The 6,204-nt window shown below is 42.7% G+C and overlaps 1 long non-coding RNA gene across 1 annotated transcript; it reads right to left on the reverse strand.

Moving 5' to 3' along the window:
* Positions 1 to 1,172: 1,172 nt before the first annotated feature.
* On the reverse strand, positions 1,173 to 5,951 carry LOC119006980. Its single transcript, XR_005070969.1, has 3 exons — positions 5,868 to 5,951; positions 5,478 to 5,637; positions 1,173 to 1,240 (listed from the first exon to the last, which is right to left on the reverse strand). It is a non-coding gene; the product is annotated as an uncharacterized LOC119006980 (long non-coding RNA).
* Positions 5,952 to 6,204: the final 253 nt, after the last annotated feature.

A 6,204-nucleotide genomic window follows, 5' to 3' on the forward strand; every position in this document is an offset into this window, starting at 1 on the left:
AAACTTCAGCAACATTACAAACAGGGTCCCAGCACATGTTTCGAGGCATCAAACATTTGATATCGTTGCCGGCTTTGTCGTCAAAGATAAACAAAACTGGAGAAGCTTCCTTGTTGTGGGGAAGCCCTGTGAGTTGATCACCGAGTGCAGTAGAGTCCCGCAGTAATGGTATTCACTGAGCTGCAAAACTCTACTGCACTCGGTAATCGACTCACAGGGCTTCCCCACAACGAGCCTGCAGCTGGAGAGGTGAGTTTAGCGGTCCGCAAACTTTATCTCTCGAGGGGGGTTGTACTCGGTGCCAAGGTGTGTTAGCACATGGATTAAACTTACACCGGAATATCCCTTTAACCAACCATGAATGTCAAATGTATGTAAAACTTGGTGTTGAAAAGGTTCATTCTGGACCAATGTGTTAACCCGTAAGCAGCAATACCAGCAAAGCTAAAACCCAGCTACCCTCCTCTTGGGTTATTTTTGGAGGAATTAGTCTTTCCAGTGTTTCTGTTGTGCATTCCTGCCAAATAGAGAGATGTTCCATCATTAAAACTAAACTCTTCTCTATTCTGAAGTCATTTTAAATGGATTTTTGTTAAATCCTGATAAACAGATGCTCCATCAAAATAAATGTAGCCAGTCTCATATTTAAAATCAGGAACATTATCATTATCATCATCATCAGCCATCATTGAATGCACTTGTTAAAATAATTAACAAAGCCTGTCAACCTGTGTGAAGACAAACGACCTGATGCTCCCTGATGCTCTTCCTGCTCTGACCGGATGATCTGGTCGCTGCACGATCTCTTTAACCACAGAAGAAGAGCAGAGGTGAGCAGAAGGAGAAAAAAAAAATGTGGTGTCAAGCATTAAACTGGCAGAGAGGGACAGGTGATTTTAAAAATGGCGATACTTTATCCTTAAATTGTTTTGAGAGCCTCCTGCCAGCCGGGTCATGAATCAGCCTGTCCGGCGGCCCTTTTGGCGTTTCCGGGGACGCCGGCGGGGGCTGTGACAGGTGAGCCATCCCTGCTGCTCGAGCACGGCCCCCCTCTTCATCATTTAACATTTAACCGGTGCTGCCACCTGTCCCGACTCTCGCCACAGCTCCCTTCCTTCCTCTTCATTCATCTCTCATAGCCAGAGCAGCTGAAGAAGAGCAAAGCGAGAAAAAAAAAAAGCTGCTTCCTCCTCTGTGATGGTTTCTGCGGTGATCAGGTGCAGCAGGGATATCCATCTACCTGTCAAAACAAAGAGCAGGAGGAGATCAGCCCAGTCGCTCCGACCGCTCCATATCTGAAGTATGAGGAGCAGCAGATGTGACGTCTCATGGGAACGGGTCCTGATGCAGGCTAATGTGATTTTAGCCAGATGACGTCGTTCTCTTGCTTGAATAACTTCAGTCTTATTTTGAAATGTGACAAACATGAGCAGAGAGTTGAAATAATGATTAAATCTCATCATCTCATCATTTGCTGAGGCTGATAGAGAGCTGCAGGGATGACGTTTTCTAATTTGAAATCTCTGGAAGTATCAAGGTCACATGGCTTTAACGTCACCATCGCTGAGCTTCTTACTGCACTAAACTATTCCCTCAAGCTCGGGGCCACTGCCACCTTTATCATCTCATAGGAGGGCCACTGGAGCATTCATTTTTCATTTAATTCAAATTCAATTTCAAATTATTTTTACTTTTACATACTAAATGTGAGGTTTCACTACTTTCTACAAAACCGGAATCATCCTAAATTAAATGTAACTGTGACTGTGGGCAGGTTTAAATCTCTCATGATCTACAGAAACATGACCTCAAGATGAACTACTGACAGTGACATGGTGATAGAAGTAACAGGCCTTTCTCAGACTGTTGACACACAGGTGGAATCTCATCATTGTCTAAAATATTGTCTGCTGTAACACAAAGATTAGGAGCTAAAGGGCCTGAGCCGGATATAACCAGTACTCTTGGTCATGTTCTCAAATACAAATCTGTCTTGACCTGCAGCATTCAGCCTTCCTCTGTCTGACCTTTCGCCGCAGATAACAAACAGGAAACAGCGGTTATAGATTTCAGTCGTGCGCGGGGCCAGACAGATCGATACGTCATACTAATAAGTAAAATCTGCAAGCACCAATTATTGCGTGTCATGTTTACCCGCCCGAGTGAGTAATCGGCCAATTTAGTGAAAGCTCACCAAGGTAAGCGGAGCTGCCGGGAGCTCGTTATAAATCGCTCGTCCTCATACACCGACGAGTAATTAAGATCCCAAAACACACATGTTAATATTGCTCCAAGCCTATTAGGCCTGCAGGGCCTGTACGTGAGTGTGTGTTTTGGTGTGTACGGGCAGGTGTAGAAGGAGGTTTTGCTGACTTGTTTCCCAGAATGCCATTCATATTTCTAGCACAGGAGCTTCAATAAACTACATCACTCACTGGAGACTGAGAGCAGACGCCATCTTTAATCCCTGACAGAGGAGCTTCTCGATAAACAAGACCAAACTGTATCACAGATGGGATACATATTTCATCCTAACACTGTAAAGCTTATTTATAATATAGAGACAGTGCACGAACAAGAAATTAACTGTAAGCTGATTCTTATTCTCTGGAGATGGATTTTAGTGCTGATTAAATGAAAGATGAAACATGCCGACTCACCATCGGCTGCCTGGAATCTGCCACAGCCATGAATTGTGTTCGAGGGTGTTGGACGTCATCCAGTTTTATACGTCATGCCACCGTGACAGAAATGATGCATGAGCCCAGACTGATTTGTTTTCAGGTGAGGTTATGGAAGTAAAAGTATGATCTCCTCCAATAACTAAGCCAACAGAACAGAACCTCGACCATTTGACTGCGTTAATAATGGCATGTGTCCACAGGGGCATCCTTTGACACAAGGTCATGTGATGGTTTCCAGCTTTGCACTCTTTACCAAAACAGATTATACCACCTGGCAACTCCACCAAAGCTTACTGGCAGGATCTGATTTGATGAACGTAACCCATGAGCCACTGCTTTACAATTTCCAACCATCCCAACATGCCAACTTGTTTGGAAACTTTCAAAGTTATTAAAGTAATTCAGGAGTTTCTGGAGGCGGTGAGTTGCACCAGATGCTGGTCTAATTTGTGTAATTTGATGTTGCATGTTACATATGACAGCTATCTCAACTGCTGAGCCCGTCAGATGCAAAACTGACACTAGAGGTGGAGATAGAGCATCAAAGTTCGAAGCTGCTGACTGAGCAGCTGAATCTAACGTGGGGACATTTTTGTTCAGTCATCTCCGGGAGACGTGTTGATTATTTTCTAACACAGTGTTCATCTTTTTGTTCTGATGATTGAACCAGGAACGTTTTATGTCCTCCTGATATGAAAAAAAATGAACCTGTCTTTTACTTCCAGATCCCTGGATATATAACCCCCCCACCCCACTTCATGGGAATTATGTTTAAGTGTCTCATTCTACCATCGCTCACCTTTCTCTTCATCCTGCGTTCATTACCTCCTCCACCTGTGTTCACAAACACTTGAAAAATAGCCCCTTTTATCGACATGAAGCGGCTCAATATAATTTAATAATTTATTATCTTGATTTATACGACAGGTTCAATTGATTTTAATTAATTCGGCAGGCTGTGAACAAGCATTATTAAGGAGACACATTATACTGACAGAGATTTAAGCCATAAACGAGGTGGCAGTCCTCATTATGCAGATTTATAATCTATCACCTCTTTAAAATGCAATTATGTATTATTAGACTAATGGCAGAATACAATTCAGAGCAGAAAAAGAAAAAAAAAAGGGTTATCATTCTGAATGTGAAATCAAATGGATGGTGAATATGGTTAAAACAAAACAAATAAAAAAAATAAAAAAAACTCACCAAAGTTTCCCATTACACATAAGTCTGACTTGGTAATTATATGTGGGTAATGAGTCGGCATTCCTGCATGTTTTGATTATGCTCGGAGGGAAAAAAAATTCACCTCCGCTCCATTTGTCTTCTCATTAGCTTTAAATCTCTGTTAGTACAGACTGACTTCCTTTCATAATTACACACACAGTCAGTCGGATCTGCTGCTGCGAGAAAATAACAACCGATGCATCACTGGAGTTTAAAGTTTTACCCAGCTGAACTTTAGTTCTGAGTTTTCTGAGGGATCTTCGTGAACTTTGACTTCTGGCATCCTGCTGGAACGAATCTGCAGTTTTAACAAGAACAAACCACCCTAACAGTGAGTCTGTAGGCTCATTACACGCAAGAGAACAGAAATCTATTGATTGATCAAAAATGGAATAAGTACTTTGCTGTTCTTAGCCACCTAGTGAAGCAGGAATGTGAAGGGTGGTGCCAGAAGCAAGTCATTTTGTTATCTAAATCAAAAAGGTTCATCCTGCGTATGGTGGATATTAGAGGAGAGCTATGACTCAACTTGTCTGACTAACTTCTGTCAGACTCTGGGTTGCTGTTGTTCCTCACAAATCATAATTAATGTTTTCCCAGGACCATCATTAAAACTGAAGACACTGTGCCAAAAACAAACCTGGAGGTGTCGTGGATGTGACTATGTACACGCCTCTCTCTCTGCAGACTTGTAGAGTTTGTGTCCCATTGGGAACACAGAAATTAACTGGTTAGTTCTAGTTTCTTTACAGATTCTGTCACCGGTAGGTTTTAGGCAACAGCGATACTTTGGGTTAAACTTCACCCTTTCACACAGTTTTTCATGACATGTTTCAAAGGACGCTACCACCTAAAAATAAATGTAAATATGGTTTATAATTGTTGAAAGCATCTTCAGAGAGCAGTGAAGCCATATCAGTGGACTGAACTATACGCAGATTCGACAGTATCTGGTTTGTCCAAGTAGCTTGAGAGCTAATTCTAACTAGCCATACCTTTTAAAATATACAGTACAATTACAGGCTCACAAGTTTCACAGTAGTTCAAATGAAAACACAAAGAGCTTTTTTAATTGATTGTAGGGTTCGACTTTAACTAGGTTTATATTCACCTCTGGCTTTGCTTTGCCAACAGAAACTTCCAAATAGTTACTGATGGATCCATATTTGTAGAGTTAATGAACCGTAACTCAGCTTACCATCTTGCGATCACAGTTTGAGTTTAGCTTGTGGCTAATCATGGTTTACGTATACATGCCTAATGTGCCCAAATGTGTCAAATGTAGCTGATGACACAACAATATTACCGGAAAAACAAAACGTATTTTAAATTTCAGTTTATGTATTTTAATTTGGAGTTCTGCTGCACTTTGATAGAGTTAAATATATTTAAGGTAACTTAATTCGGTGGGATTCCTCTGTGTACCACTAGAGGGAGCTTGTGTACCGCCAGCGGTACGCGTACGCATTTAGGAAACGGCTGTACATTATCAATGACATAACAATGTATGTTGCAGAGGTTAGAGTCACGTATAATCCAGACATATTCAGTTTGTTTTCTCACAATTAGCTGTTTTCTATGCACCCGGAGCTGCAGGATAACTGTTGCTTTGGCCCAGAGGTGGAGCTGCATCGCTGGCAGACCTGGGATCAGCCAACTCCGCCTGTCACAGTCTGCTGACGGACAGACTGAACGCTGCACGATCCGATCTAATGAGCCTCCCCTGCAGGGAGAGAGAGGGGATCCAATGAGCCAGAGTGACCGTGACACCACAGCGGGTAGCACTGTCACTGCACAAACTGTGAGTGTGTGTGTGTTTGCGTGTGTGTGTAACACAGCTGCCACAACAATGTGACACTATAACCTACAGATTGTACTGACACATGCCTGTACACTGTGTGAGTTTGTATGTGTGTGTGTGTGTGTGTGTGTGTGTGTGTGTGTGTCACTCACTCTCCCAGAATGCCTTTCAGCAGCTCTTTGATGTGAGCTCGCAGACATGAAGGAGCTTTCTGAAAATGATCTCCTCCTATAGCCTCTCAGCCTGTGAGGGGCAGCGGGTGGGGGTGGGGGTGGGCGGGGCTGCTTAGACCATCGCCACAGCAGCGGCTCGTTATAAACCCACCCTCACCGGCTGTAATGAGCATGACAGAGATGTTCTCCAGCCCCTCTTGGATGAAATGTCTTCAACAAACGGATACAGCATACAATACAGCACTTTAACACAACTTCAGTCACGAGACTGTACAGAGTTCTTTCAACCTTTTCCTGAATATAACCAAGTAGGATT

This window comes from Acanthopagrus latus, chromosome 18 (genome assembly GCF_904848185.1).
Source record: "Acanthopagrus latus isolate v.2019 chromosome 18, fAcaLat1.1, whole genome shotgun sequence".
Taxonomy (NCBI): Eukaryota; Metazoa; Chordata; class Actinopteri; order Spariformes; family Sparidae; genus Acanthopagrus; species Acanthopagrus latus.